The sequence below is a fragment of the Phyllobates terribilis genome, unplaced genomic scaffold (assembly GCF_046119375.1).
Source record: "Phyllobates terribilis strain yellow unplaced genomic scaffold, ASM4611937v1 Scaffold_3__8_contigs__length_932513732, whole genome shotgun sequence".
Classification (NCBI taxonomy): domain Eukaryota; kingdom Metazoa; phylum Chordata; class Amphibia; order Anura; family Dendrobatidae; genus Phyllobates; species Phyllobates terribilis.
Window position 1 is genome coordinate 53,974,315 of NW_027362763.1, and position 22,466 is coordinate 53,996,780.

At 46.6% G+C, this 22,466-nt stretch overlaps 1 protein-coding gene across 1 annotated transcript in view; it reads right to left on the minus strand.

Annotated features, from left to right (window-relative positions):
• Nucleotides 1–22,466, minus strand: part of KIF13B (kinesin family member 13B) — a 205,660-nt gene that overhangs the window by 143,509 nt on the left and 39,685 nt on the right. The window lies entirely within an intron of this gene.

Below are 22,466 nucleotides of genomic sequence, written 5' to 3' on the forward strand. Positions count from 1 at the left end.
GGGCCTGTAGGAGTCATTAGAATTAGATATAATAATGCCCCATTACACAGATGTAAACCATACATCTACTCAAATGCATCGCAGCTGTATGAAAAGCTTTGCTGCTCACTAGATGGGACAGGTGCCCTTTAAATATGTCTCTCTCCGAACTCAAAGAATTGAGGTGATGATTAAAGGACAAATCCAGTCCTAATGATGGCACTGGTGGAGTCTGCGATCCCAAATAGTCAACGATTTCCAGAATGAAGGGGTCGAGAGGCCTTAGGAATGTGCCCCATATACCACAGTGATTCAATGTGGGTAGGCTGGAGCTGTGGGTACCCCTGATGCCAACCACCACCAAGGAACCATGCCCTCGCCATAGAGGACAAAGATATATATGCGCAACATCATGGGAGAGCAGGGCAGGAGGTGATGCCCTTCATATACGTTGTGCCAGGACACCATCGGGCACTCGCTGCTGGTATTGTGGCTGCATTTCCTATTTAATCATTCGTTCCTCGGAGCGGCAGGTGAATGAGCACTTCCATTAATTGTTCCGTAATTACAGAGGAAATTAATCAGCGCACGTTCTTCCTATGGGAAATATGGATGTGAGATTAACCCTACATGTAAGACTGCCGAGACTGAAGCTGGGCAGGAAGAGGTGACTGAGCATCTCAAGAATGTGCTGCAACTGTGTGACTGGCTCCGCCGCAACTGTGTGACCGGCTCCGCCGCAACTGGCCAAGTCTACTTCACTAACACTGAACTAAAGCTAACCCGCCGCCGCAGCAGCAGCAGCAGTGTTAACCCGCCGCCGCAGCAGCAGCGCTAACCCGCCGCCGCAGCAGCGCTAACCCGCCGCCCCAGCAGCAGCAGTAAAGCTAACCCGCCGCCGCAGCGCTAACCCGCCGCCGCAGCAGCGCTAACCCGCCGCCCCAGCAGCAGCAGTAAAGCTAACCCGCCGCCGCAGCGCTAACCCGCCGCCGCAGCAGCAGCGCTAACCCGCCGCCGCAGCAGCGCTAACCCGCCGCCGCAGCAGCGCTAACCCGCCGCCGCCGCGCTAACCCGCCGCCCCAGCAGCAGCAGTAAAGCTAACCCGCCGCCCCAGCAGCAGCAGTAAAGCTAACCCGCCGCCGCAGCGCTAACCCGCCGCCGCAGCAGCGCTAACCCGCCGCCCCAGCAGCAGCAGTAAAGCTAACCCGCCGCCGCAGCAGCAGTGCTAACCCGCCGCCGCAGCAGCAGCAGTGCTAACCCGCCGCCCCAGCAGCAGTAAAGCTAACCCGCCGCAGCAGCGCTAACCCGCCGCCGCAGCAGCAGCGCTAACCCACCGCCGCAGCAGCGCTAACCCGCCGCCGCAGCAGCGCTAACCCGCCGCCCCAGCAGTAAAGCTAACCCGCCGCAGCAGCAGTGCTAACCCGCCGCCGCAGCAGCAGCAGTGCTAACCCGCCGCCGCAGCAGCAGCGCTAACCCGCCGCCCCAGCAGCAGCAGTAAGGCTATGTGCCCACGTTGCATTTATGAAGCAGAAAATTTCTGCTGCATAAATGCAAGTCCTCTCCCGGAAAAACGCATGCGGAATTGCCTTGCGTTTTTTATGCATTGGACAAAGGCAATTCCGCTTGCGGAAACGCAAAATTAAATGACATGCTGCGGATTTTTGAACGCGGCATAAACGCTGCGGAAAAATCCGCAGCATGTGCATAGAAGTTGCGGAATCCCATTGGGGAACATGGGGTGCGGATATACATGCGTTTTTCAAGCGTTTACGCTGCGGAAATTCCGCAGCATATACGCTTGAAAAATGCTACGTGGGCACACAGCCTAAAGCTAACCCGCCGCCGCAGCAGCGCTAACCCGCCGCCGCAGCAGCAGCGCTAACCCGCCGCCGCAGCGCTAACCCGCCGCCGCAGCAGCAGCGCTAACCCGCCGCCGCAGCAGCGCTAACCCGCCGCCGCAGCAGCAGCGCTAACCCGCCGCCGCAGCAGCAGCGCTAACCCGCCGCCGCAGCGCTAACCCGCCGCCCCAGCAACAGCAGTAAAGCTAACCCGCCGCCCCAGCAGCAGCAGTAAAGCTAACCCGCCGCCGCAGCACTAACCCGCCGCCGCAGCAGCGCTAACCCGCCGCCCCAGCAGCAGCAGTAAAGCTAACCCGCCGCCGCAGCGCTAACCCGCCGCCGCAGCAGCGCTAACCCGCCGCCCCAGCAGCAGCAGTAAAGCTAACCCGCCGCCGCAGCGCTAACCCGCCGCCGCAGCAGCAGTAAAGCTAACCCGCCGCCGCCACCCTACAGTTGAACATTCACTTCCTTACAGAATTGGTTTGGTTTCCACTTCCATATTCATGGAAACAATCATGACAACCACGCTATATTGGAAAATTCCTTACAATATAATGCTATAAGGAAGCCGATTTCCAGTGTGGAGCCGCCCTACTACAAAGAAGTCTAGACAGATGGGAGGAACACGGGCGTGCTTTGCCTGGCCGCACGCAGCACGAGCCTGTCAGACCTGTAGGACATGTATTGCTGCGGCGTCCACTCTGCACAGCGACATAGACTTGCTCTGCAGAACTTTTATTAAGGAAGTATTGTGCCCCCCTGCAGAGTGCTCTGCAAATCACTAAGGCCACAGCCCCACTATCAGTATTCAGTCAGTATTTTTTCTCAGGAGTGGGTGATAAATGCAGAATTGGTGACTTGTTTCTATTATACTTTTTCTCTGATTGTTCCTCACCTGGTTTTGGCTCCCACTCCTGAGAAAAAATACTGACCGAATACTGATAGTGTGGCTGTGGCCTTACACTGCAGAGCAGGACCTCCTCGCACACTACTCAGTAGAGGTGTGCAGACTTATGCAATAGAACCCCAGAACAAATAGCAAAGAGGCCTGTGAGCAGAGAGCAGGCCAGTAACACAGAATCTATAGGGCAGGGCCGGCGGTCACCGTACAGGGAGGCTGATCCGGGGATCTGGGGGGCTCAGTGGGCATCTGAATGGTCAGTCCAGCCGTAAACACCCCTAGTTCTAGGATACCCGCGGAGGAAGCATCACACACAGCGATGGCCGCACTGCTCCCCCGATGATACTGAGTCTTCACCACAAAGTTACAAGTCTGTGGCTTTACCTGATTAGCGAGACACTTTGTATCTTATGTCGGGGTTTGAGTTCTCGTCGTCATCCTGCATCTGTGAGGTGTCTGGGGTTTGTATGATATCTGTCGCACATCCACCAAATCCAAGATAGAGTCAAATTGTAAAGGATTTGGAGCATTAAACCCTATACTTAAAGCTTAGCCATCAGAAGACAGATTGTACCGCATATGGTGCACTCATTAAAAAAAAAAAGTGAAATAAATGCATTTAGCTCCTACCTGTCTCATACAGATGTAGCAGAGATGAATTTATTATTTGCCTGTTGTCCATTATGATATTAATGGCCAGCCCTGTCGTCCTTGCCCCCGAAAAACCCCAACTCCAAGGATCTGGTTGACCCTGGTGCTCTTACACCAGACTCCTTGCACCATTACACCAATACCCTAGAAGAAAACCAACCTTGCAAGTGGCCAAATTTGGTGCTCCTGCATCCCAATGCCACCGAATCTGTCCAATCAATGCACCCAAGATCCCAAGACAATGTCCAAACAGCACGTCAGATCCTACAAGTGTGTAATGCACGCACCATTAGGATCCAGCAATCTGCAGGGCTTCCCGAAGATTTAACCAGAGGTGGACAACCCCTTTAAGTCCATGGATCATTTTAATGGAAGCCTTGTACATTTTAGAAGTCACCGTTATTCAAAAGACTCTTCAATTTCAGGAGTCAAAACAGATTGTAGCCCAAAGTATCAGCAGATTAACACAAAGAGACTCCGCGTAATCCATGTTCATTGTGCATTAACACACAGCTAATATTAATCCGACAGCGCAAGCTGCTAAGGGTGGAGAGCCAGACGTCCAGCGCCAGGACCTAAACCACCGTAGGGTTAACCAGACCCGCACAGATGTGGAGTCACAGACAACGAGCGAAGAATGGCGGAGGGACGAGACACCGGGATGAGATTAATCAATCAACATTCACTCTACTGCACAAAGGAAGCAAGACGATTACACAATACTAAGAACAGCACCATTCATCTCCAGGGATGGCAGTATTATAGTAGTTATATTCTTGTACATAGGGAGCAGTATTATAGTAGTTATATTCTTGTACATAGGAGCAGTGTTATAGTAGTTATATTCTTGTACATAGGGGCAGTATTATAGTAGTTATATTCTTGTACATAGGGGGCAGTATTATAGTAGTTATATTCTTGTACATAGGAGCAGTATTATAGTAGTTATATTCTTGTACATAGGAGCAGTATTATAGTAGTTATATTCTTGTACATAGGGGGCAGTATTATAGTAGTTATATTCTTGTACATAGGGGGCAGTATTATAGTAGTTATATTCTTGTACATAGGGGGCAGTATTATAGTAGTTATATTCTTGTACATAGGGGCAGTATTATAGTAGTTATATTCTTGTACATAGGGGCAGTATTATAGTAGTTATATTCTTGTACATAGGGGGCAGTATTATAGTAGTTATATTCTTGTACATAGGAGCAGTATTATAGTAGTTATATTCTTGTATATAGGGGCAGTATTATAGTAGTTATATTCTTGTATATAGGAGCAGTATTATAGTAGTTATATTCTTGTATATAGGGGGCAGTATTATAGTAGTTATATTCTTGTACATAGGAGCAGAATTATAGTAGTTATATTCTTGTACATAGGAGCAGTATTATAGTAGTTATATTCTTGTACATAGGGGGCAGTATTATAGTAGTTATATTCTTGTACATAGGGGGCAGTATTATAGTAGTTATATTCTTGTACATAGGAGCAGTATTATAGTAGTTATATTCTTGTACATAGGGGGCAGTATTATAGTAGTTATATTTTTGCACATAGGGGCAGTATTATAGTAGTTATATTCTTGTACATAGGAGCAGTATTATAGTAGTTATATTCTTGTACATTTGGGCAGTATTATAGTAGTTATATTCTTGTACATAGGGGGCAGTATTATAGGTGTTATATTCTTGTACATAGGAGCAGTATTATTGTAGTTATATTCTTGTACATAGGGGCAGTATTATAGTAGTTATATTCTTGTACATAGGAGCAGTATTATAGTAGTTATATTCTTGTACATAGGGGCAGTATTATAGTAGTTATATTCGTGTACATAGGGGGCAGTATTATAGTAGTTATATTCTTGTACATAGGGGCAGTATTATAGTAGTTATATTCTTCTACATAGGGGGCAGTATTATAGTAATTATATTCTTGCACATAGGGGGCAGTATTATAGTAATTATATTCTTGTACATAGGAGCAGTATTATAGTAGTTATATTCTTGTACATAGGAGCAGTATTATAGTAGTTATATTCTTGTACATAGAAGCAGTATTATAGTAATTATATTCTTGTACATAGGAGCAGTATTATAGTAGTTATATTCTTGTACATAGAAGCAGTATTATAGTAATTATATTCTTGTACATAGGAGCAGTATTATAGTAGTTATATTCTTGTACATAGGAGCAGTATTATAGTAGTTATATGCTTGTACATAGGAGCAGTATTATAGTAGTTATATTCTTGTACAGTTTAGCAGCCATTCGCCCTTGTGTGGAATTAGTAGAAATGATTTTTGTGTCCTTCAGTAGTGAATGACAACCAATAACAAGGGAGCCGCTCGGCATTAATGGAGCCTATTTATCCCTGGTTGGAGTTGATGTGGTCTTAGTGCAGCACATTACAACATTAACATGGCATTTTATAGAGAAAGAAAAACAAAAAAGTTAATATTTAATGACAATAGTGCAGAGATACAAGTTAATTGATGGGGCCTCAGAAATCAATAGCAATATACAAGAAAATGACAACATTTATCTGATGTAACATAAGTCAGTCCCACGGAAAGCTACAGACGGCAGCTCACATACAGACCGACGGCAGCTCACATACAGACCGACGGCAGCTCACATACAGACCGACGGCAGCTCACATACAGACCGACGGCAGCTCACATACAGACCGACGGCAGCTCACATACAGACCGACGGCAGCTCACATACAGACCGACGGCAGCTCACATACAGACCGACGGCAGCTCACATACAGACCGACGGCAGCTCACATACAGACCGACGGCAGCTCACATACAGACCGACGGCAGCTCACATACAGACCGACGGCAGCTCACATACAGACCGACGGCAGCTCACATACAGACCGACGGCAGCTCACATACAGACCGACGGCAGCTCACATACAGACCGACGGCAGCTCACATACAGACCGACGGCAGCTCACATACAGACCGACGGCAGCTCACATACAGACCGACGGCAGCTCACATACAGACCGACGGCAGCTCACATACAGACCGACGGCAGCTCACATACAGACCGACGGCAGCTCACATACAGACCGACGGCAGCTCACATACAGACCGACGGCAGCTCACATACAGACCGACGGCAGCTCACATACAGACCGACGGCAGCTCACATACAGACCGACGGCAGCTCACATACAGACCGACGGCAGCTCACATACAGACCGACGGCAGCTCACATACAGACCGACGGCAGCTCACATACAGACCGACGGCAGCTCACATACAGACCGACGGCAGCTCACATACAGACCGACGGCAGCTCACATACAGACCGACGGCAGCTCACATACAGACCGACGGCAGCTCACATACAGACCGACGGCAGCTCACATACAGACCGACGGCAGCTCACATACAGACCGACGGCAGCTCACATACAGACCGACGGCAGCTCACATACAGACCGACGGCAGCTCACATACAGACCGACGGCAGCTCACATACAGACCGACGGCAGCTCACATACAGACCGACGGCAGCTCACATACAGACCGACGGCAGCTCACATACAGACCGACGGCAGCTCACATACAGACCGACGGCAGCTCACATACAGACCGACGGCAGCTCACATACAGACCGACGGCAGCTCACATACAGACCGACGGCAGCTCACATACAGACCGACGGCAGCTCACATACAGACCGACGGCAGCTCACATACAGACCGACGGCAGCTCACATACAGACCGACGGCAGCTCACATACAGACCGACGGCAGCTCACATACAGACCGACGGCAGCTCACATACAGACCGACGGCAGCTCACATACAGACCGACGGCAGCTCACATACAGACCGACGGCAGCTCACATACAGACAGACGGCAGCTCACATACAGACAGACGGCAGCTCACATACAGACAGACGGCAGCTCACATACAGACAGACGGCAGCTCACATACAGACAGACGGCAGCTCACATACAGACAGACGGCAGCTCACATACAGACCGACGGCAGCTCACATACAGACAGACGGCAGCTCACATACAGACAGACGGCAGCTCACATACAGACAGACGGCAGCTCACATACAGACAGACGGCAGCTCACATACAGACAGACGGCAGCTCACATACAGACAGACTTGGTGACAATGATGCAGTCTTCACAATCCTTCATAGCTGAGATCTTTGTGGAAACATGCCCCTCTAAACTCTTCTGAGCTGGTCCCATAAGGACCTCCTGCTCTCTAGAAGAAAACAAACATTAAGATTTACTGAAAAGATAGGAGCTTTTGTAGCGCCCCCTGGTCTAAATTCTGGGAGTTTTCCAAAAACATCGCTATCATTGTCCACAAGATGCAAGTGGTGGAAGAACCAAACAAGAACATACAATGTCCCTACATTTGGTTCTCTGACTCCACCTGCAAATTTCTAATCTCCAAGGTTCTTCACCAGTGACAAGAAGTACGACAACAACACGACAAAAGGAACCTTGAAACGACCACATGAAAACCAAATCCATTCCAATTTAAGACCCTCACTACAATGATTGATAAAACAGTTCACAGAACAAAAGAGAAATTACGAGGCCGTCTTCTCCATGGAGACCGAGGACACCATAAAAAGTCACCGCAGCCATAAAAGCCACCCCGGCTGGTATAGATTCCTTCATCGTCTTTGTTTATGAGGACAATTTAAATCAACAGGTTGACGGTCAAGACGATCTTTGAGGATTGGGTCCCTTCGATCTGGGGACTGCTGTGGTCAAAGACAGAGTCACGGCGACCATCGTGGGGGTCACATAGGGCAGATGTGTGACTAAATCTGATTTGTGTCTTCACATCTGCTAGCCATAAATTAGTGGTCCGAACATAGGACAGGGAACAACTGCCGATTAATGGTTCCCCGATGCCATTTCCCTGGACAAATTAATGAAGGAGGATGGCAACCAGTGCTTTAAAGGGTTATTCTAATTTGGCAAATATTTATCCAAGGTTCTCCCCAATAGGTGCACCAAAATGCAGTCAAAATGTACCTGATTTATCCTCTTTTGCTAAAACCCTGTATGATCCGGCTCCATTTGGATGGCGGAGAGTGTTAAACATGGCCACCAAGAAGTTCCTAATGGATCATGAATAGTGTTTAGCGAGCACTAAAATGCTCGGGTGCTCGAAGCTCGGGCCGAGCTCACCGTGATACTCGGGTGCTCGACCCGAGCAACGAGCCCAATGTTAGTCTATGGGAGACCCGAGCATTTTTGCGGTGGCACCCCCGGCAGTCTGTAGAAAGCCTAAAAAGTGCCCAAATGACATGGGGACAGCATGGGGATCGCCCCAGGAAGCATTTCTGACCCCCAGGTCACTGCTGTCAACAACGTGGTCAGAGGTATTAAGCCACTTTTACGGGCTCACAAGAAAACCATGTGAGACAAAACAATTTAAATAATAAAAATATGGGAGGAAGAGAAACCAATCACAAACTAAAATGTTTTTATACAAATGCACAAAGCATGGGCAACAAACAAGGAGAATTGGAACTACTAATGCAGGAAAAGAAATATGATGTCATTGGAATCACTGAAACTTGGTGGGACGATACACATGATTGGAATAAAAGGCTAAAAGGATACAACTTATTTGCAAGAAACAGACTTGATAAACGAGGAGGAGGTGTTGCATTGTATGTTAGAAAAGCGTATATCTGCACAGAGATTGAAGCTTCAGAGACTGGGAGTTCTGTGGAAACTGTTTGGGTAAGAATACAAGGAGAGAACAACGGAAAGGACACCATTGTAGGCATTTACTACAGGCCACCTGGGCAAGCTGAAGATATGGATGAACTCTTTATGTATCAAATGACCAAGTTCTCCAAAAAATATGACGTAGTGGTCATGGGAGATTTCAACTATCCAGACATTTGTTGGGAATCTCTCTCAAGTAAAACTAACAGGTCAAGCAAATTCTTATCCTCTCTTGCTGACAACTTTATCTTCCAAAAGGTAGGGGAGAAAACAAGGGGATCTGCTACTTTGGATCTAATCCTTATAAACAGGGAGGAAATGGTTGAGGAGGTAAAGGTGGCTGGGACCCTAGGAGGCAGCGATCATGCTATTAAAGAATTCTGGATAACTAGAGGAGGAAGACATGTGAAGACTCAAACTTCAAGGTTAGATTTTAGAAAGGCAGATTTTAAGAGACTCAGAAAGAGAATAGGAGGGATCCAATGGCTGGATGTCCTTAAGGACAAAAATGTCCAGGAAGGATGGGAAATGTTTAAAAATGAGATTCTCAAAGCACAATCGTTAACAATCCCGAAAAGTAGGAAGAATGGGAAGCATTTAAGGAAACCAGGATGGATGAACACAGAACTTAAACACATGCTAAAAAGAAAGAAAGAAATGTTTATTAAATGGAAAGAGGGAGGCATATCTAAAGAAGATTATAATGCAGTCTGCAGATCCTGCAGGGCACGTATCAGGTTAGCTAAAGCTGACAATGAATTAAGGCTTGCAAGAGATGTCAAAAGCAATAAAAAAGGATTTTGGGGGTATGTCAAAAGTAAAAGAAAAGTCAAAGATGCTATAGGATTTTTACAGGATGAAAATGGAGAAATGGTAAGAGAGGATGTTGAGAAGGCCGAACTTTTTAATTCCTATTTTGCATCTGTTTTCTCTCAGAAAGAAAATGTAACATCAACTGATCTTCACTGTCCTTTTAAAGGAATAGAGGAATCCAAGTTATCTGTAAACAGAGAGATTGTGAGGGAATATTTAGCTAACACAAATGAGTTTAAGTCTCCAGGTCCAGATGAATTACACCACAGAGTACTGAAGGAGATCGTAGAAGAAATTTTAGAACCACTCTCCATAATCTTTGAAAATTCTTGGAGAACAGGAGAAGTCCCAGAAGACTGGAGAAGAGCAAATGTTGTTCCTATCTTCAAAAAGGGGAAGAAGGTGGACCCAGGGAACTATAGGCCGGTGAGTCTGACTTCTATACCAGGAAAGATCTTTGAACAAATTATTAAACAACATGTATGCAAGTACATGGATAAGAATGAAGTGATTAAACAGAGTCAGCATGGGTTTGTAACAAGTCATGTCAGACTAACTTAATTTCCTTCTATAACAGAATCACTGACTGGGTGGATCAGGGAAATGCTGTAGATATAGTATATCTTGACTTCAGCAAAGCATTTGACAAAGTATCTCACACCATCCTTATTGAAAAAATGACCAAGTATGCAATGGACCAGGCAACTGTTAGGTGGATTCATAACTGGCTTAGTGATCGGACTCAAAGGGTGGTTGTAAATGGCTTCACATCCAGCTGGATGAATGTCTCAAGTGGGGTACCACAGGGCTCCGTCCTGGGACCTGTATTGTTCAACATCTTTATCAATTATTTAGATGAAGGAATTGAGGGTAAACTGATTAAATTTGCTGATGACACAAAGCTAGGAGGGATAGCTAATACTAGAGAAGAGAGAGAGAGGATTCAAAAAGACCTAAATAAACTGGAGCAGTGGGCAGCAACCAACAGAATGGTTTTTAACAGGGAAAAATGCAAAGTACTACATCTGGGCAATAAAAATGAAAAAAGCATATACAGAATGGGAGGAATAGAGCTAAGCAACAGTACATGTGAAAAAGACTTAGGTATACTAATAGATCATAGACTGAACATGAGTCAACAGTGTGATGCAGCAGCAAAAAAGGCAAATACAATTCTGGGATGTATTAACAGAAGCATACAGTCTAGATCACGTGAAGTCATTATCGGTCTTTACTCCTCTTTGGTCAGACCTCATCTGGAATACTGTGTACAGTTTTGGGCACCACATTTTAAAAAAGACATAGACAAACTGGAGCAAGTTCAGAGAAGAGCGACCAGAATGGTGACTGGTCTGCAAGCCATGTCCTATGAGGAACGGTTGCAGGATTTGGGAATGTTTAGCTTGCAAAAAAGAAGACTGAGAGGAGACTTAATAGCTGTCTACAAATATGTCAAGGGCTGTCACATTGTAGAAGGATCATCTTTATTCTCATTTGCACAAGGAAAGACTAGAAGCAATGGGATGAAACTAAATGGGAGGAGACACAGATTAGATATTAGAAAAAACTTTTTGACAGTTAGGGTGATTAATGAGTGGAACAAGCTGCCACGAGAGGTGGCGAGTTCCCCTTCAATGGACGTCTTCAAACAGAGGCTGGACAGACATCTGTCTGAGATGATCTAGTGAATCCTGCTTTGAGCAGGGGGTTGGACCAGATGACCCAGGAGGTCCCTTCCAACTCTACCATTCTATGATTCTATGATTCTATGCTGTGTGACAGATGCATGCACTGCTGATAAGACATGGGGAAGACCACTGGAAGCATCTGACACCCAGGTCACTGCCTAAAAGTGTGCCCATCAGAAGTGATCCTTGCCGCATCAGAAGATGCAGACTTGCAACTATCCCCATGCAAGTCCTTGTCCCAGGGCAGTGTTCAATTGTACCTCCCCCATTCCTTGCAATGCAAGCGCAAGTATGCAGCCTGCTACCCACCCACCCCCAGGCTGCAATACCATACTGCTAGCTTGCTTGCACTTGAAATTGGGCCTTTTAGGCATGTGGAGGCAGACGCCGGCCACCATGTCATGGATGCGTCGGCGGCCTGGTATCCATACTCAGTCCCCAGCCGCCTGGGGGCGGCCGGGTGTCCATAAACGGTCCCCAGCTGCCCCTATTTCTCCGCTGAACTTCCCCCACACTTTTCTTAGCCTGGCCTGCTTTAGGGCAACATTGGACGAGCCCACCAGAGAACCAGACTCCTCCGGTGGGCCCTGGCTTCTCCATCAGGGGAGCTGAGAGTGCCAAGGTGAGGAGCATGATGATGATAGAAGTTAGCATCTGCTTTGCTTTCTTAGAATGCAAGCGTAAGTGTGCAGCCTGCCACCCACCCACCCCCAGGCAGCAATACCATACTGCTAGCTTACACTTGAAATGGGGCCTTTTAGTTTGGAGGAGGCCGAAGCTGGCCACTACCTCATGGCTGCTTCGGCAGCGAGGTATCCATACTCAGTCCCCGCCAGGGGGCGGCCGGGTGTCCACGCTCGGTCCCCAGCCGCCAGGGGGCGGCCGGGTGTCCACGCTCGGTCCCCAGCCGCCAGGGGGCGGCCGGGTGTCCACGCTCGGTCCCCAGCCGCCAGGGGGCGGCCGGGTGTCCACGCTCGGTCCCCAGCCGCCAGGGGGCGCCCGGGTGTCCACGCTCGGTCCCCAGCCGCCAGGGGGCGCCCGGGTGTCCACGCTCGGTCCCCAGCCGCCCCGTGGCCGGGTGTCCACACACGGTCCCCAGCCGCCCCGTGGCCGGGTGTCCACACACGGTCCCCAGCCGCCCCTATTTCTCCTTGGAACATCCCCCCACACACTTTTCTTAGCCCTGCCTGCTTTAGGGCAGCATTGGACGAGCCCACCGGAGAACCAGACTCCTCCGGTGGGCCCTGGCTTCTCCATCAGGGGAGTTGAGAGTGCCAAGGTGAGGAGCATGATGATGATAGACGTTAGCGTCTGCTTTGTTTTCTTGGAATGCAAGCGCATGTATGTAGTAGCGGCTAGGCCTGAGGTGGTCAGCGTTTTGGCGCATATCCTACCTCCTCCGAGGATTGCTGGATGTTTTCCAGCTACTATCCCAGTTCTATGACTCCCGTTAAAACAAAGCTTCAGGTGATGAATGATGGATGAGGTGGTGGCAAACGAGAAAGAGCAGAAGGAACAGGGACCATTCACATCAATATCAGGCCAGTCAACCACACATGTCTTGTAGGACATGTTTCTGTACCAAAAGGAGTGGTTCGGCTACACAGTTATAGGGCATACAGTGAGTGCAATGCCTACCAAAAATTTAGAGGCACTCCAATGCCCCTTGGAAGTGACATGGAGGTCAGAGGGCCTTAACTAAACCGTTTTTTCCATTTATAGCAACTGGGTCTCCTGTGCACTGTTGGCCTAAGCAGTGAATGGAAGGCTTTCCAAAAATTATGAGGAACTGCAATGCCCCTTGAAACAGACGTGGATTACAGCGTACTAAAAACCTTCTACCCATTATTGGGGAGTGGGTCTCCCTTAGTGTTCGCCTATGCATTGAAAAGCAAAAACTGACTAAAATTAGGAGGAAATGCAATGCCCGTAGGAAGAATGGTGGAGGTAGCAGTGGAATAAAAAGACAATATCAATGCCCCTGGGAAAAGTGGTGGAGGTCGCAGTAGCTTAACAAGACTGTTTTAATGCCCCTTGGAAGAGACATGGAGGTTGCAGTAGCTTAACAAGACGGTTTAAATGCCCCTTGGAAGAGCCTTGCAGTACAGCATATTAAAAACATTATTTCCATTATTGGGGAGTGGGTCTCCCATAGTCTTTGCCTATGCCTTCCAAGCAAAAGCTGCCAAAAATTAGGACAGAGGAATTTGCAATGCTGGCAACATGGACCAAGGTCACCCTGGTGGTATAGTGGTGGTGGAGGCTGAGGATAAGGAGAAGAGCAAAATACAGCCGAAATGAGGAAGCGTATACCCATGTGTGTGTGTGAAGCGGTGCATGGGAATACACCTCCCGAAATAACACAGTGGATTTGACTTTATGTTACTCTGCTGTCATATGGTGGTGATGAGAAGTCTGGCCCAATCCAGCCCTTGTTCATTTTGATAAGGGTCAGCTTGTCAGCACTGTCCGTTGACAGGCGAGTGCGCTTATCTGTTATAATTCCCCCAGCGGCACTAAAAACACGCTCCGATAACATGCTAGCGGCAGGGCAGGCCAGGACCTCCAAGGCGTACAGAGCGAGTTCATTCCAAGTGTCCAGCTTGGATACCCAATAATTAAAAGGCACAGAGGAATCACGGAGGATGCTGGTACGGTCGGCAAGGTACTCCCTCACCATCTTTTGAAACTTTCCACTCCTTGTGAGAGTACCCCGCGCCTCAGGGCCTGTAAACTGGGCGGGTCTCAGAAAACTGTCACAAAAACTTGACAGTGTTCCCCTGTCTCTGCTGGATTGGAGTTGCGTCTCTCTCACCTGTATGCCTTGGTTGGGCAACGAACTGCGACCTCTGCCGCTAGCGTGTTCAGATGGGAATTTTTTTTAACCGTTCTGCAGCAAGGGCCTTCTGGTACTGCCCAATTTTTGTAGACCTCTCCACCTCAGGAATAAGTGAGTGAAAGTTCTCCTTGCAGCGGGGGTCTAAAAGGGTCACCAACCAGTAATGACTGTCACCCAACATTTTGACAACGCGAGGGTCACGGTTAAGGCAGCGTAACAAAGTCAGCCATGCGTGCCAGACTGGTAATGGGCAAGACTTCCGTGTCCTCACCAAGATGACGACTGACCATGCTCTCCTCCTCCTCCCCCCTGTCCTCAGGCCACCCACGCTGAACCGACGGTATGACACTTGTACAGGTACTACCGTCTACAGCGCATGATACCAGCTCCTGTTCTTCCTCCTCCTCCTCTCCCTCATTGTCCCCCCATGCACGTTGGGATGAGATGAGGCTGGGCTGTGTGCAATCGCCCGCTACGGCTTCTTGATCCATCTCATCATACTCTGGCTGCAATGCCTCCTCTTTAATTCTCTGCAGAGAGCGTTGCAAAAGACAGACAAGTGGGAGTCCACTCACCATCTTGGTGGACTCCTCAAAGTTTGTCAGGATGGTACATATGTCAGACATCCAGGTCCACTCCTGAGGTCTTATGTGTGGAGTCTGACCTGAATATCGACGGCCTTGTTGCAGCTGGTACTCCACAACTGCTCTCTTCTGCTCACAAATCCTTTGCAACATGTGGAGGGTAGAGTTCTAATGTGTGGGGGCATCACACACCAGTCGGTGTGCCGGAAGCTGCAAACGCTGCTGCAACACAGCAAGGGCGGCGGAAGCTGTAGCCGACTTCCGAAAATGAGCTGACAGGCGGCGTACTTTGACGAGCAGATCTGGCAACTCTGGGTACGATTTAAGAAAAAGCTGAACCACGAGGTTAAGCACATGAGCCAGGCATGGTACGTGTGTGATCTCGCCTTGCCTCAGAGCCGCCACCAGGTTACGGCCATTGTCACACACGACCATGCCGGGATGTAGGTTCAGCGGTCTCAGCCACAGATCTGCCTGCTCTTTCACAGCTGTCCACAACTCACAAGCAGTGTGAGGTTTATCACCTAAGCTTATGAGTTTCAGCACAGCTTGTTGCCGCTTGGCTGAGGCAGTACTGCAGTGCTTCCAGCTTGTAACTGATGTGGTGATATCTGAGATGGAGGCTGAACATGAGGAGGAAGAGGAGGATGATGATGCGCAGGAGCTGTACACTGTGGGGGCAACTCTGACATAGGGCCCACAATCCTCGGTGTGGGGAGGATGTGTTCCGTCCCAAGGTCCGACTGGGTCCCGGCTTCCACTATGTTTACCCAGTGTGCCGTCAGGGAGATGTACCGTCCCTGGCCACAAGCACTTGTCCACGTGTCAGTTGTCAGGTGGACTCTCCCAGTAACTGCGTTGTTGAGGGCACGGCAGATGTTTTGGGACACGTGCTTGTGTAATGCGGGGATGGCACACCGGGCAAAATAGTGTCGGCTGGGGACCGAGTACCGAGGGACGGCCACCGCCATAAGATTGCGGAAGGATTCAGTCTCCATCAGCCTAAAAGGCAGCATTTCCAACGCAAGCAGTCGTGAAATGTGAGAATTTAGGACTGTGGCCTGTGGGGCGTTGGCTGCGAATTGGCACTTTCGTTCAAAGCTCTGGGATATGGACAATTGAACGCTGCGGTTGGACGTGAAACGTGCGGTTTCTTGAGAAACTGCCATAACAAGTGAAGACTGAGAGGAGGGGGCATCTTTGCATGCAGTATGGACAGGGGATTGCCTTGCACGCACAACATTGGGTTCTATCACACTCACAACAGCGGAAGAAGCAGTGGTGACACCCGCTGACACTGGTCGTGGACCCTGGGGTTCGCCCCACAAAGTCGGGTGCTTTGCTGCCATGTGCCTGATCATGCTGGTGGTGGTCAGGCTGGTAGTTTTGTCACCCCTGGTGATGCTGGCATGGCAGGTGGTACAAATGGCCTTTTTGGGGTTATCAGCAGAGTCTTTAAAAAAATTCCAGACTCTGGAAGACCTACAGGTTGTACTGGCAACGTCCCTCGTGTTGGTGTTACGGGGCACTGTTGCCCGCCTTCTGTGTGCGGCCACCACACTGCTTCTTCCTGCCTGTTGGGGTACTCTGCCTCCCTCCCCCTGTGTGCTGCTGGCCTCACTCTGCGTGTCCTCCTGCCACGTTGGGTCAGTTACTAGATCATCCACCACCACCTCCTCTTCACTTCGTGGCAATTGTGTCTCGTCATCGTCCACCTCTTGCGACAAATTGCCAGCGTCGACTTCCTGTGGCCGTGGCTGTTCAAATATTTGGACATCGCTACATGGGATATCCTCTTCCACCACTTCAAGCGGAGCAGGCGAGGGGCGCAAATATGGAAATGGACCAGTGAACAGCTCTTCAGAGTGTCCAAGTGTGGGATCAGTTGCTGTCTGACGACACTCAGCACGGTGGGAGGAAGGAGCATCAGGGTGAGGAGGAGTATGCGGTCGAGACTCACGGCTACTAAAACTTGACCGTGTGGAAGACAGACCGGAGGTGGTGGTGCCCAAGTAACTGGAAGTATTATCTGCTATCCAATTAATAACCTGTTCACACTGATCAGTTCGCAATACTGGTGTTGTTGTGTGCTTCCCTAGTAATTCGGTCAAGAAGTGGGAGCGAAAAGAGGTGACTGTTGGTTGTGGCACATTTTCACCTTGGCCACGGCCCCATCCTCTGCACGCACCATCACCAGAACGTCCAGTTCCACGTCCCTTGCCACGCGCCTTGTCCATTGTAAATGAAGTAAAATAGCTTACACTCGCGCTATCAATGGCAAAAGGGTAATAAAAAGGAAATTAGAACCGTGGAAGAGGAAAACCACAGTTCTATTTCTCTGACCTACACCAGACTCTTTTAAACAGATATATTGGTGTCTGAACAGTTACACTAATTTTTTTTTTTTTTTGGGGGGGGGGGGGGGGGGGGGGGTACCAAAAGGTTAATAAGATGCGTATTTGGACAGTCTGAGGAATAAATTAATAAAATACAGGATTTAGATGAAAAAAATAATAATTTTTCCTGGCCCCTGAGACTGGGGGATAAGTCTAGCAATTTGAGCAACAGGAGCACACAGGACTGTAATGCAGCGTTTGCTGGTATAACCACTGTGTCTCCTATACAGCCTGCCTGCCTGCCTGCCTGGTATCTGGGATGGATATTAGTCCTGAGAAGGACTGTTTGTTTGATCTGGCAGGCTTTACAGACCCTACACTAACTATTTTGCACTATATATCTCTCCCTAAATCAGCAGCGCTGTCCCTACACTGGCTGATCTGGAGCGACTGTGTCCAAGATGGCGGCGCCCGGTTTTAAATACTCAAGGTGACGCTGTGCGGCCAGCCAATCACTGTAATGCCCACAAACATGGCTGCTGCATTACAGTGACTGGCTGGCAATCCCTGCATGTTCATTGGCTCTGTAAAGAGCGCCAAACGTGCAGGGTGGAGACCCGAGCTCCCGCCCGAGTAACCCGGAAATGCTCGGTGCTCGCCGAACATCCTGAGTAGCGTGATGCTCGGGCGAGTACCGAGCAGTGTCGAGCATGCTCGCTCAACACTAATCATGAAGCTAAAATTCCCCGACAGTCCTGAGGAGGCCTGTTCACATGCTTAACCACCACTTCATAAGTGCCTAAATTACACCCTAAATACAGAGCATAGAAACCGTGCATGAGGTGAGTGACTTCTATGAGGAACAGATGTATGTAAAGCTAACGTTAAGCTTGAGATATCTGAGGTGGCTTACTTCTTTTGAGTCAATGGTGCAACTCGTTTTGCCGTTGCTCTTTTAAAACATGGCCAGCTATGTTTTTCTCAACCTGAAAAATGTATTTAACAAAGAGACATGGCTCCATTAAAATATCCTGACCACCACATACCTGGCCCCGAAATAAGTGACCTGGAGAAGAACATTTCTTGACAAATGTTTGTAAAGCCTTGCCTTTAAAGAAGTCCCCTCTTCCTCCACCGTCATTACTGGCTCTCTCTAACAGGTGGCACATAAGTTGTAGATATCCAAACACCTTCCTCTGTGCAGATTCCCAATTTCAGGACATGCAAGTTTATAATATTTTGACTCTCAACTCATTAATAAAACGACATCTGCGACCCTCGTTCACATGTCCTCATATAACCCCTTGTATGGATGTCCGGAGGTCGTCTTTGTGGAGACATTCATCGGGAGGCCACCAGTGAATGAGTGGATTGATGATTTAAATTTCTTCATCTAGAAGATCCCGGCTCCTCAGCCAAAAGCATCACAAGACGAGGATGAAGGGAGAAGATCCAACAACCAGCAAAGAATCTCAATGCTGTAATGTCCGAGTGATAAGAAGTCAGACGATTCTCCTATGGACGCAACCTCCATATGACGTAGAAGAAGCCTCAAACTGCCCATAGACTTCAGATTCCTGTTGGATTGTGTTTATTTTTGCAGGATCAGATTGTGATTTGAAAGAATTGATTATTTCCCCAGGTAGAAAACCAGCACCATCAAAAGACACCTGTGCCCCCAAAAAGTTAGGAATTAACTTAATTTTGGCATTCTGGATCAGAAAACTTTTTCCATTTTTGTCTCACAGCAAACTACTGTCCATTCTTTTCAGATGTTTAGTTTGGGCCGATCTGTAGATTTTTTGGGGTGGACATATCTGCTAAAACTTGACATATTAGAGTAATGTCAGGGGATACGGGTGCCAAAACCCACAACGAATCACTACAAAAGGGAAGCAGAAGAGCCCTAGATGAATGCGCTCTCCTCACAACCTAAAACTCATGAAAAGTGTATATGAGCTCCTCTCCTGTCACGGAGGAGCACAGGGCTCGGCTAAGTGCTTCTGCTCCTTCATTTAAGTGATTATTGGGGGGTTTTAGCACTCAAATCCCCCCCAGCCTAAACTTCTGACAAGTCTCTGAGGAAGAGCAGATACTCAAATATTTATTTTATAATAATTTTTAATTAATTTTTTAAAATTTATTTATTTTTTTACAAGTCGGAAAAATAAAACTCCAGTATGTATATATATATGTATATATATATATATATATATGTATATGTATATATATATATATATATATATATATATATATATATATATATATATATATATATATATATATATATATATATATATATATATATATATATATATATATAAAATTGCTAAAAAAAATTCTCTGGCCGTGTAAGCAGGTATCAGATGAATGAATGAATAAATAAATAAAACGTGTGGACAGGGGTGCTCTTTCCTTTGATACAGGGCAATTTTAAGTCTGTGCCCATTTACCATTAGCTGCTATCTTTAAAGGACCACTGCAGCATTATTATTATTATTATATTATTTTACAATCACTCAACTAAAACTCCGGGAACACCCACACAGGGTAAAAGACCAGGACATGGGGAAAAGGAAAAAAAGAAGAAAAACACGTTCTATGAAGGTATTAGTCACCACTGACATTTACAAGCATTTTCCAGAAGCCACGAAATCCTGCCCAACACAAGCTCCAATTATGAGGAAAATACACAAAACCAGACAAAAAGCAAAACACGACGTGAGGAAAAGAAATCTGCACCCTCTGTAACAAGTAATATCAGAGCAACCAAGCTAAAAGTGTTAGCAATGCCAGTATCATAGTAGTTATATTCTTGTACATAGAAGCAGTATTATAGTAGTTATATTCTTGTACATAGGGGGCAGTATTATAGTAGTTATATTTTTGTACATAGGGGGCAGTATTATAGTAGTTATATTCTTGTACATAGGGAGCAGTATTATAGTAGTTATATTCTTGTACATAGGGGGCAGTATTATAGTAGTTATATTCTTGTACATAGGGGGCAGTATTATAGTAGTTATATTCTTGTACACAGGGGGCAGTATTATAGTAGTAATATTCTTGTACATAGGGGCAGTATTATAGTAGTTATATTCTTGTACATAGGGGGCAGTATTATAGTAGTTATATTCTTGTACATAGGGGGCAGTATTATAGTAGTTATATTCTTGTACATAGGGGGCAGTATTATAGTAGTTATATTCTTGTACATAGGGGCAGTATTATAGTAGTTATATTCTTGTACATAGGGGGCAGTATTATAGTAGTTATATTCTTGTACATAGGGGGCAGTATTATAGTAGTTATATTCTTGTACATAGGGGGCAGTATTATAGTAGTTATATTCTTGTACATAGGGGGCAGTATTATAGTAGTTATATTCTTGTACATAGGAGCAGTATTATAGTAGTTATATTCTTGTACATAGGAGCAGTATTATAGTAGTTATATTCTTGTACATAGGGGGCAGTATTATAGTAGTTATATTCTTGTACATAGGGGGCAGTATTATAGTAGTTATATTCTTGTACATAGGGAGCAGTATTATAGTAGTTATATTCTTGTACATAGGGGGCAGTATTATAGTAGTTATATTCTTGTACATAGGGAGCAGTATTATAGTAGTTATATTCTTGTACATAGGGGGCAGTATTATAGTAGTTATATTCTTGTACATAGGGGCAGTATTATAGTAGTTATATTCTTGTACATAGGAGCAGTATTATAGTAGTTATATTCTTGTACATAGGGGGCAGTATTATAGTAGTTATATTCTTGTACATAGGGAGCAGTATTATAGTAGTTATATTCTTGTACATAGGGGACAATATGTCACATACTAAAGTTAGTGAGAAGTAGGCTCTGTACTCTAAGCTTTCATGACGCACATTCTGCAAAGCATTTAAAATCAGTTTAAAAAAAAAAAAAAAAAAAAAACACGGAGAAAATTTCTGGTCGTTTCTAGAGTGAATCACTGACATCTTGAGTCTGACATTACGTATTTGAAATCGTCCTTTGATGAGATGACGCCAAAAGAAAAGTGCAGGGGTAAAAGTTCAGATTAAAGCTAAGTGTAAACATTACATCAGTGTGAGGAGGATGTGAAAGTAAACTCCAGAGGAGGCAGCCCTGCTTTATACCTGGCTATCAGGAACTAAACACTTCACATTAGTCACATTAGGAGAGGCCTCCTGCAGAACACACGTGTTATAAGGGAAGAAGGGAACCGGTGTGGCCAGATGGGGCAATGAGCTGCAGAGCCACACACCTGGATATACAAGGGAGTGGCCTGTCCAGTATATACAGCTTTCTATGTAAAATGTATGTTCAAGGGGAAATTTCAGACATGTGCCCTTACAATCTGATGTCTTAGCATAGTGGAAATCAACTGCTTCATCTGTAGATTTGAGCCCACATGGGAGTGATGAAAGAAAAGGAAACTGCCATGGGCTCCCGTTATGTGCACTGGGTGCTTTTGGATCCCATTACAGTCCCTAAAAAAAATGTTTCAAAAGAAATGCCTGCACTCTCAGTAAAATTCAACAGGACTATAATAGAATTATAGACATTTCTAATTAACAGATGAGCATAAAGAATTCAAGGGATTTCTAGAGGAAACAAAGCTAAATCAGCTTTAGATATTAACTCACATCATAATATACTTGTATTAGCCTCCATGCCCAAATCCACTGATTGCTGATCCATACCGGGTGTTTATCTTCCTGTTTTGGCACATCACTAGTGCGGTGTGTTAGGGGGTCTGGAAGATACCTCATTTAAATAGCTAAGCCAGACTCCAACTCTGTGATAGACTGAAAGTGTAGTATAGAACTGTACAAAAGCTTTAAGCAGGTGCGGGGAAAAATGCTGTAAAGCAAGAAGCTTCCAATATACAAGTGTTAAAAGTTTATTTTAATCAATTAATAAAATGCAAAATGAATGAAAAAAAAGAAATGTAAATCCCATCAATACGAGTTCTTCTCAGTACTTGTCACTTGTACACAGTTTACGAAGGATTTCGTCAGGAGGTTGTTCCAAACATCTTGGAGAACTGAGCCCAGATCTTCTCTGTATGAGGC